This window comes from Chrysochloris asiatica, unplaced genomic scaffold (genome assembly GCF_000296735.1).
Source record: "Chrysochloris asiatica unplaced genomic scaffold, ChrAsi1.0 scaffold00016, whole genome shotgun sequence".
Lineage (NCBI taxonomy): Eukaryota > Metazoa > Chordata > Mammalia > Afrosoricida > Chrysochloridae > Chrysochloris > Chrysochloris asiatica.
The window spans coordinates 18523948-18535281 of record NW_006408534.1 but is presented as its reverse complement, the minus strand read 5'-3'; the positions used below and the strand labels follow the sequence as shown (position 1 = coordinate 18535281).

Genomic DNA, 11334 nt, shown 5'->3' with positions numbered 1-11334 from the left:
GAGAGGCCTGCACTGGCCAGGGGCCACATCTACCCTCCTCTGACTTGGTTCACTCCCTCAGGGCCATTTGTTGCTCATGGACCTGAAAGGCAAAGATATGATTTTTTTTTGCATTTATGATGAAAACCTGCTTATAAAGTCAGGGAAAATGATGGCATATAAGCTTTCACTATCTAACTATATCAAGTTTGCATTTCTCCATATACAGACACATTTTTAATCGTTATAAGCAGTCTATGTAAAATTGGGCATCTTTTATTCATGCTATTATCTGTTTTGTATTTCTCCAAGTTTCTGAAGTTTCTATGTCATAATGGTTCTCATTTTTATATTTGTCATAATTTAAGGGAAGGGGAAAGATTATCGTACATTGATAAACAAGGAGAACTTCTTCCACTAAGGAAGAGGTAAGGCAGTCACAGAAGAAACCAGAATCCAATTTACAAGATGGAGACTGAGATGCTGGTGCCCACAAGCATGACTAGCCATAGCCTCGGGGAGCTAGGGCTAAGAATGACCACACAAAGATCTAGAATATGTGTCCAACAGTACCTGAGGGGGAGTGGCACAGGACAATGTTGACAGAACCATGGTGTGGCACCAGCTCCCCAGCTTGAGATGCCATCAAGCTGAACTTCTGGATTTCTCACCCTCAGAAATATCCAGCCTTAACTTATAAAACAGCTTCAGCTGGTCTTGCCTCAAACTAGAGCAATGTCTCTCTCATCTTCAAATTTCCATCCCTTATTAAATTTAAACTTTATTTATGTATCTTGTCTTCCCTCCAGATAGTGTTGTCACCTGCAATATGAAATTAGATTGAGGTGAGAAGAATGATTGCTGATGTGTTTGAATTTCAAGCACTCGACTCCAAGAAGAAATAGTAACGCAACCAAGTCTTTGTTAGAAGTAGTATATTTCATCCAAAGTAGAACATATCAGAATAAAAGGTTCTTAGGCATTCATTTTTTTTTTTTTATGATGCTTGTTCTTAAAGCATTGTAAAATCTGATACCATTTATTTGCCCAAGTATATTTCACCTTTTAAAAAGATTAAAAGTAATATAGCTGACTGTTTCATGAAAGTGCCTTATTTGTCTGTACCAGAGACCAGCAGCCCATGACCAGCTTGACAAAGGTGACTTGTATGGGGAATTGGAGTGAAACCAGGGAGTCACACTGCATCCATTGCCTGGTGACTCTCAACACAACTAAGGACTTTGTATTGGGTTTATTGCTCTGGCTCGTTCTTCTCCTGGCTAATTCACAGAAGTTGTTGTCACTGAGAGGCAACTTTCCATCCTTAGCACAGGTGTTTAGAGCCTGAAACATTCCTGGTCTGGCTTTAGGGAGGGTTTGAGTTACACATGCCTCCAATGCCAAAAAAAAAAAGAGAGAGAGAATCCAAAACAGAATGCATCAACACATACACATATAACATAATAACATAAACACACATACATACACACATTCCCTAACTCAATGAATACCCTAACTGTCCTGATAGTTTTTTTTTAAGTGTCTTCTGGTCTATTCATCTCTTCTGATGAGCTCATGCATGTCAAGAGTAGAACTTTTTTTAGATGTAGGTCATCAATGCTTTCTTCTGAGGTACCTCTGGTAGACTTGAACCTCCAGACTTAGTTAGCAGCCAAGTGCATGACCTGTTCATGCTACCCAGGGCCTCTTATTCTACTAATTACTCAGATGAAATCTGGGGTAATTCTAGACTCTTCCCTACTCCATTTCTGAGTAGCAAAGGACTCTTAGTACTATCTTTGCTTACCCCTGATACTTACTCTACCTTATGGCCAAAGTTCTCATTGTCTCTCATCTGAAGTAGTACAATATCAAGAGGTGCTATAGTTAAAACAAAAGGAATCCAAAACACCAAAAAAAAAATCCAGGCCATGATGATTTAGCACAGCAACCGTGATGATCACTAAAGGGAATACTCCTGATATCAAATAGTTCACAACCAACTTAGGCACATGGACTCCTGGTGTGGTGCTGTAGGATCAGCACTAGGCAGTGAATCACAAAGTTGGCAGTTCAAACCCACCAGCTGCTCCTTGGAAACCGTATATAGATAGGGTCACTATAAGTTGGAACTAACTCAACAGCACTTGACAACGACACCCAAACATGGAGGGAAAAGCTGAAGAAAGAAAGCAGCATACTGATAAAATGACAACCAAACATGGGGCTATAGGGCAAGTTCTGGACTGCTAACCACAAGGTCGGCAGTTCAAACCCACCAGCCACTCCTCAGAAACCCTAGACAGTGTCGTCATGAGTTGGACCTGACTTGATGACACTTAACAACAACAAACATAATAGCATCCCCACATGAGTTTACTGAAAGGGGAAAGACTGATGGGGGCAGGAGTTATCAAGGCTTTCTGAGAGAAGTCAGAACTTGAGATAACTCACCAAGAATAAGCAGACTTTGAATTGGTAAAGCAGAAAGCAGAGTCTCTAGATAGCAAAGAAAAGACTTGAGAGCCAGAAGAATCTTGTACTACACAGAGGCAGAGGAGAGTTGCTCTGTGCTGTGGGTGGTTAGTAATGGAAAAAAGCATTCAAGCCAAAATAAACAGGTAGGTGCTTTAGAGCAGGAGGTTTGGCAGTCAGACAGACCAGAGAGGCTAGGGCACGGAGGTTGAAGTTCCAGGAGAAAGGGGTGAATGAGTTTAGCTTTTCTCTTTGCTGAGTTCAGAAAAGGCACAATGAGAGGAGTAGACAATAAAACTAGTCTTGGAATCAAAACTATTGCTTCTGGCAAAAGCCACGTCCTTGGCTGAGGCTGCTTTGTCTTGTCTGTTGCCAGACTGTCCAATCAGGCAGACTGAATAAGCAATGCCTTTCCCAACTCTGGTGGCAAGTTCCACTCCTAGGACCCAGATCAGCACCCGCTGGGAGCTATAAAGCCTGCAAATCTGCAGCCACATTGGACAATGTTGTTGTTGTTGTTGCTATGTGCTGTGAAGTCGGTTCCCACTCACAGCGACTCTGTAAAGGGTTTCCGAGGCTGTAAATCTTTACGGGAGCCGAAAGCCTCATCTTTCTCCCACGGAACAGCTGGTAGTTCTGAACTGCTAACAGTGAGACTAACAGCCTGATTCGTAACAACTACGCTACCAAAGCTCCTTTGGACAATAGGTGGGATTAATAGAGAGTTTTGAGAGGAAAGAGTGGTTTGCTCAGTTCCAGGTAAGCACAGGCCTGAAGGGTACATCCTTTGAAATCAGAAGCCAATTAAAAAGCTCGATAGCTTTCAAGTTAGTACTTGAGCAATGGAAGAACATTAGAAATTCACCTCCTGGGGCCCAGGGAGGGTGAGCCAATATTAGAGGCCAAAGAGCAGGTATACAATGGTGTGCCTTCAGACCTACTGGGTAGATAATCAATAAGGAAGCACTGATGGCCTCCAGGGTCATGTACATAATTTCAAACCAGAGACAATTGTTGAAGATAGCTGGAGCCCAAGACTGAAATTAGACAAAAGGAAAGGTAGGGTGGGAGAACTCAAGTCCAAAACCTGATCTTTTCGACTATTCTCCAATCCTAGAATAGAAAGAAACCCTGGCAGGCATTTGGCACATCTAGATTTTAACTCGTGATGGGCTACTTGTTGGTTATTGTGCCTTAAGAAAGTTCTTACTCAGTCTAGGTCTCAGTATGCCTCCCTGAGAAGCAGGGGTGAGAAGACTTGTCTCCCCAACTGTAAATGGTGGTTAAATGTGTTCAATGACCAACAAAGAATAAAGTTGTTTATTACTGTGTTATCTTGTAATCAAAGAGGGTTTATTATCAAGAAGGGATTAATTATTATCAAGTTAGAACCAACTCAACAGCACTTGACAACAACAACACCCAAGCATGGAGGGAAAAACTGAAGAAAGAAAGCTACATACGGATAAAATGACAACCAAACATGGAGTTATAGGGTAAGTTCTGGACTGCTAACCACAAGGTAGGCAGTTCAAACCCACCAGCCACTCCTCAGAAACTCTAGACAGTGTCGTTATGAGTTGGACCTGACTTGGTGACACTTATATAATGATCATGTAGAGTCTGGCACCCTCAAGTAGGTCATAATCAGACAGAACGGGACTGTCACACCAGAGAACATCACTAGAGCAGTTCAAATGATGACCTCCAGAAGACCTAAAAAGTGGTGATAGATATAACCAGAGACAATTTTGAACATTAGCTGGATCACAAAGGATAGGGTAAATTTTGAAAAGATGGAAATGGAAAGGAAACTCAAAAACATCAGAAGTGAAGGCCAAGAATCTGGCTTCAGGAACTCATTCATGACTAACACACATGTAGGTGCCCAAGCCAACAGTCTTGTAGATAGATCGATAAATAAATGCATGGATAGTTATATAGATAAAGGGTTTCTTATGAGCAAAGGCAATGAGTCTGAAAACTATAAAGAATGAGCAAAAAAGAAAATTAAGAACACCCATGGTTTTATCATTAAGAAATAACAATCGTTATTTTATTACACATAGTGTTTTTTCAAATATTCTTCTACAACATATTTATAAATGATTGTGTAGATTTCATTATACAAATGTAAATTAATTCATTCATTTCTCTATTGTTTGTAATTGGAAATGTAGATTCTAGAGTCAGTTTCTGCATTTAAATTCTATCTCTGCCATTTATTAGTTCTGTTATCTTGGGTGACTTTCATAAACTCTATAAACTCAATTTACTATCAATAAAAATATGGATGAAAATAGTACCTAATATGCAAATTTTTATTAGAGATCCTTTACTTAAGATTATGCAAAACATGTTGTCAAGTCACCAATACATAATACCCAAAACCAAACTCACTGCCAAGGAGTTATTTCCAATGCAGCAAAGCTGTGTAAGGTTTCTGAGGCTGTAAATCTTCACAGAAGAAAGCCTCATCTTTCTCCCTCAGAGTAACTGATGTGTTTGAACTGCCAACTTTTTGGTTAGCACTCCAATGCTTATCCTAGAATGCCACCAGGGCTCCTTACCTATGCATAATTGTGGTCAGGTGCTATCAAGTTGCTTCTGACTCATAGCTAACCTGTATAGTGTTTTCAAGGCTGTAAGTCTTCACTGGAGCATAAAAATCTCATCTTTCTCTCATAGACTGGCTGGTTGGTTTGAACTGCTGAGCTTGTCATTAGCAGTCTCGGTGTTAAAAATCATACTATCATTATCATCAATTTCTTATATTTAATCATTTAGATATCTATGATTAAATTGGAGTCCTGGTGTGGCTCTGTAGGATAAAGCTCTGGACCACAAGGTAGGTTTGAATCACAAGGTCAGCAATTCAAACCCTCCAGCCACTCTGTGGCAGAAAGATAAGGATTTCTGCTCCTGTAAAGATTTTACAGTCTTGGAAAACTGATACAGGGTCGCTATGAGTCAGAACTGACTCAACAGTGCTTAACAACAACAGCAATGATAAAATTTTTGAGATAATTCCAAGGAGTGAATCACAAGATAAAATTATTGGTTCCCATTTAAGATTTTTAAAGTATGCCTCAAATTGTCACCTAAGAACTTTGTACTAGGATTGGAATTGTACTTCTAATAAAGATTTAATAACAAGGATTAGCTTTACCCTTCTACAGAAATAACTAAAAAAACCTGTCAAAATATATGAAATACGAGTTTTCATATATTGGACATCAGGCAGAAAAGGGCAGTGATCCCTGTGAGAGGGAAAATAAATGAGGTGAACCCTACAGTTGTAACAGCTGACTTCCTGGAAAGGATTTCCAGTCAGCAGTGCAGGGAGAAAAAAACCACACAGAGCCCTGCATACTGCCTGAGGAGTAAGCTGAGAAACCAGCAAGGCAAAGGAAACTAAGATTTGTAAGCCAGGAGAGAGTTGCTCAGAGAATAGATCAGCATTTACGTGTGAGGAAACTACGCAAGGCAAGGGGAAAAATACAAAAAAGGAGCAGGGGTTAGCGGGCAGTCTCAGGAGCTAACACAGAGTCAGAAACACTTTATGTTCTTAGCACTTTACAACGGATGGTGCACCAGGCAGAGTATTCAGAAGGATGTTGTCTCAGATGTGACTCAAATTAAGCTTAGTTAAAGGGTATACTGGGCATGACAAAAGAAAGAAAGAAAAAAAATGCTTGAAACAAAATCTTAAAACAATCAAATCATGTCCCAAAAATACTTATAGGAAAACTAAAACATCTAGTATCTAAAACAGTAAAATGAACAATGTTTGTCAACAAACAAAAATTACCAGATATCAAACACTCAGTAAAATACAACCCAAAAATGAGAAGGGAAATATACCTAGAAATTATATAAATGATAGAATTAGCATGCAAGGGTTTTAATGCAATTATCTAATTAAACCATGGAGAGGAGTCCTAGTGTGGCACCATAGGATAAGCACTTGACCTCAAGGTTGGTTTGAACCAAAAGGTCTGTGGTTCAAACTCGCTAGCCACTCCTTGGAAACTCTATACAGGGTCGCTATGAGTTGGAACCGACTCAACAGCACTTAACTACTACAACAATAACTATACTATATGGAGTTCTGGTATGGATAAATATTGGACTGCTAATCACAAGGTTGGTGGTTCAGGGCCACCAACCGCTCCTCAGAAATCCTATACAGAGCCACTATGAGTCAGAACCAGCTCAACAGCACTTAATAGCAACAACAACCATATCACATAATCAAGAAGGTGCAGGAAAGATAGAGTGATTATGCAAAGTGTAAGATATAATGACCACTAAAACTGTCTTCCTAAAGATGAAAAATGGAATGTATAAGGGAGATTCAAAAATTTCAGGGAAACACTTGTGGATAGCACCTATTTGACCTAGCCTAGGTGGCTTGATAATCGATAATCAGAATTCGACAAGAGGAAGATTAAAAAAAAAGGTTTTTTTAATAAAGGAAACAAGTGTAAATTGCTACAATTTGATGAACTTGACCTATACTTATGGATGTAGTAGCTCAAAATATCAACCGAGAGGGAAGGAGTCTTCACATCAAATATCAATCCTATCCCGTCTATATACAGGGTAGATAGGGATTGGCAACTTAGATACTGGCTACCTAAAATGAAGGGGCGATAAAGGCCTGAAGTGACTGGCTTACAAGTTTTCAAGAAGGAGTTTAGTTTCAGTGTGCGGGAGTGATGCTACAATCCTCACTGAATAGTTTTCATCTTGTTTAGATGAGTCTGGTGAAAAGAGATAGTGATAAGATTCTTATGATTCAATAGTGAGTAACTGTTATTGTGACTAATTGCAACTGTCACAACTGTAAAAGTAGAAGTTCTGTAACAAAAAGGGGGGGACTAATTAATCTTACAAGGAGCTCTGGTTGCATAGTGATTACGAATCGGGCTGTGAACCACAAGGTCAGCAATTTGAAACTACTAGCTGCTCCGCAAGAGAAAGATGAGGCTTTCTGGTCCTGTAAAGATTTACAGCCTAGGAAACCCTTACAAGGTCACTATGAGTCGGAACTGACTCCAAGGCATATAACAACAATTAATTTTACAGTCCAGGAACAGAGGACCCTAGGACCATCAAGGGAAAAGAGCACAAGTGGAATTCAGGACCCTATTCAGAGAAGCAACCACACCAGAGATGGAGGCAGAAATGAGGACTTGGAAAGAAAGAGCAGCCCAGGACTCTGGATTAATGGAAAGAGAAAGACTAAGTGCTGGCAACCAGGAGACAAGCTTGCAGAATGTGCCCTTTGGTTGTTTAAATTATTATATATTCCTGATTATTTTTGTGTACGCCTTCCCCCAAAAAAACAAACAGAGGGAATAGAAGCAAATACTGTTGAATGATGATGTAAGGAGGCAATTGTAATCATTGCAATGAAACAATCAGTGTAAAACGGATATTCTCCCATGTAAACTATCACTCAATTCACAATAAAAACTTTAAAAAAAGAAAAATTCAAGGAACAAGCCATTATTTTTTAATTCCATTCTCCATTAACTTTGAAGTTCCCTCAAATACTGGATGAGATTAACAGGAGATTGGAAATTGCAAAAGAAATGGTGACTAAAGACATAGCAATAGGTACTGTTTCAACAAGGCAAGGTTTATCCTCCTGGGGACATGGGGCACAGAAAATAAAAATGAAAGCCACACCCCATGAAGATGACAGGCACTCTAGAGACCCAGTTCACCTGCCCTTTCTGCAACCACGAGAAGTCCTGTGATGTGAAAATGGACTGTACCTGCAACACCGGAGTCATCTTTTGTACCTTGTGCCTAGAGGAATTCCAGACACCCATCACAGATCTCTCAGAACCTGGGGATGTGTACAGTGATTGGATAGATGTCTGTGAGGCAACCAACCAATAGCAGTGCAGAGGACCCACTCCTCCCAACCCACCCACTGGTGCTACAAACCAGAGATATTCCAGGGGTCCAGGGTGTGGGTCCAGAGTCATCCCAGCCCTCTGTGGATGTGTGTGTGTGTATGTATGTGTGTGCTCCCGCATGGCTGCAAGCATGTCTGGGGGTGGCCAGGAATGTGTGTGCGGGTGAACATGGGGTAGAGTGGCCACTGGGGCTGAGGGGCCTGAACTGGCCTCGCTGGCCCTCCATGGCTAGGGCCTTAGTGCCTACACACTGACAGCCCTGGGTGCTGGGCAGGACCCCCTGACGCCTCCTCAGCCATCCACCAGCACCTTACCTCCTCTCACCACCCTCCTCCTTTGCCTTCTGAGGCTGAGGTTTGAAGCTCCTGACCCCCAGACCCCTTTAGTGGGGACCTAACCACCCACATTACCAGGGAGACCATTTCATGTTGACTTGCTTTTGTAGAGGAGGAAAGAAAGGGGTTTGGGAAAAGCTAGCATGAGCCCTTAAATAAAGCAGCTAAAGCCAGACCAAAAATAAAAAGACATAGCAATCGAAACTAACCAAAATTAAATACAAAGAGAAAGAAAGAGATTCAAGAAATAGAGAATCAAAGAACTTTGGGACAACTTCCAATGATACAATATGTGTCTAATTGATGAATAGGAGTCTTGGCGTGGTGCTTTAGCATAAGCACCAGATCACAATGTCAATTTGAACTGTAAGGTCATTTGTTCAAACTCACCAGCTGCTCCTTCCTCAAAAACCCTATACAGGGTCCCTATGAGTCAGAATTGACTCAACAGCGCTTAACAACAATTGATAAATAAGAAGCGATGGATTGGAATAAACAAACATAAAACTTTTGAAAAATTCTTGTCTCCCAGTGTTCCAAATTGGTGCAACTATAAAACACAGATCAAAGATCCGCAAAGATCAAGCACAAGAAGTACGAAGAAAACATCAACCTGTTTAGTAGACCTTCCAGACTAAGATATGGTAGGAAGAAAAGCATGCCAACCTATTCCCAAACATCAAAAAATAAAAATCACACACAGTAGTTCAATCCACAATTGATTATAAGGATGACACACAACTGGTCAGCACTTCCTTCAGTTGGGCATGGGATAACCATGAGTCAGGAGCTGACTTGATGGCAGTTAATAACAACAACAATATGAGTCTTCCACATTGTTCTTTATTTTAAGTGTATTTGTTTTATGAATTATTGGCAAAGGAAAGTTGAAATCTACAGCTGTAATAGTGGATTTGTGGATTTATCTACTCCTCCTTAGTAATTCATAGCAAATTTTCTTCATGTCCTTTGAAGCTCCATTATTAGATGCATACATTTTGGGTTGCTACGGCTATCATGTTTGGGAAGGTGGAGGGTCAGAGAAAAAGAGGAAGACTCCCAACCAGATGGATTGGCCAAATGGCAGCATCGATTGACTCAAGCGTGGCAACAGTAGTGAAGTTGGCCCAGAAACGGGCAGTGTTTCGTTCTGCTGTGCATAAGGTCTCTATGAGTCAGTACTGACTCGATGGTACCTAATAACAACAACAAATGTCTATCGTGGTGGCTCAATAAGAAATGCACTGGACTGTGAGCCACAAGGCCCATGGTTCCACACGCCTCTCCATAGTGCAAAATGAGGCTTTCTGCTCCCACAAAGATTTGAAGTGTCAGAAACTCTATACAGGGTCACTGTGAGTTGGAACTGACTCGATGGCAATTAGCAACAACAACAACGTCTTCTTTCAGAATTGATCATTTTTCTGTAGTTAATATCTCATTCTATTCTAGGTAATATTCTTAGCTACTTAGACCAGTATTAGTGTAGAAGCTCTCCCAAAAAATGTTCCACACTATAGCAACATGCAAGCCTCCACTGACAGATGGGTAGTTGCTGCACATAAAGTTCAATGGCCAAAAATTGGAACCAAGTCTCCTGCAGAGAAGGCGAAAATTCTGCCATTCCTCCTTTAAACCATGATACTACCTGAAAAGTTCACATATAATAATGGGGTCAAAGAAGAAATCCAAAAAGGAAATTAGAAACTATTTTGAAAACAATAAAAACAGAAACACATCGTATCATAATTTGTGGGACACATATGTTGTTGTTGTTGTAAAGTGCCATTGAGTCAACTCTGAGCTTGAACCACCACTTTTGCAATTCAAATGCCTTTGAAGTCTGATGCATTAACCCACAGGGCCACACCAGGACTCTTATGTTGTTGTTGTTGTTGTTAATTACCGTGGAGTTGGTTTCAACTCAGTGACCCTGCACAGGGTTTCTGAGGCTGCAAATCTTTATGTGAGCAGAAAGCCTCATCTTTCTCCCATGTAACAGCTAGTAGTTTTGAACTAATTTGTGAGTTTAGCAAGATTGAAGGATACAAGATCAATAAACAAAACAATTTCATTTCTATATACTAGCAACAACAAAAAAGTGAGATTTTAAAAGTAATAGAATTTGGGCTAAAACACATTAAATGAGGAAGAGATAGTCTCTTCAAATGGTGCAGGCAAAACTGGAAATCCAATTGCAGAAGAATATAACAAGACCCATATCTCACATCATGTACAAAAGAAAACTCAATGTTGATTAAAGAGCTAACTGTAGAACCTAAAACTATAAAGCTCATCAAGGAAAAAACAGGGACAAACTTAGAGGTATAAATACACTATTAAACATTACTAAAAGCACACAAACAGTAAAAGACAAAATAGATGACTGTTGTTATTAAAGTACTGTGGAGTTGGTTCCAACTCATAGTGACCCTGCACGGGGTTTCCAAGGCTGTAAATCTTTATGGGAGCAGAAAGCCTCATCTTTCTCCAGCGGAACTGCTGGTAGTTTCGAACTGCCAACCCTGAGTTTAGCAGCCTGATTTGTAACCACTATGCTACCAGAGCTCCTATAGATGACTGTGACCTCTGTAAATTAGACACTTATGTGC

The 11334-nt window shown here is 40.3% G+C and overlaps 1 pseudogene; it reads left to right on the top strand.

The window, feature by feature from the left end:
- Positions 1 to 8118: 8118 nt before the first annotated feature.
- LOC102839396 lies at positions 8119 to 8367 on the top strand (annotated as a pseudogene).
- Positions 8368 to 11334: the final 2967 nt, after the last annotated feature.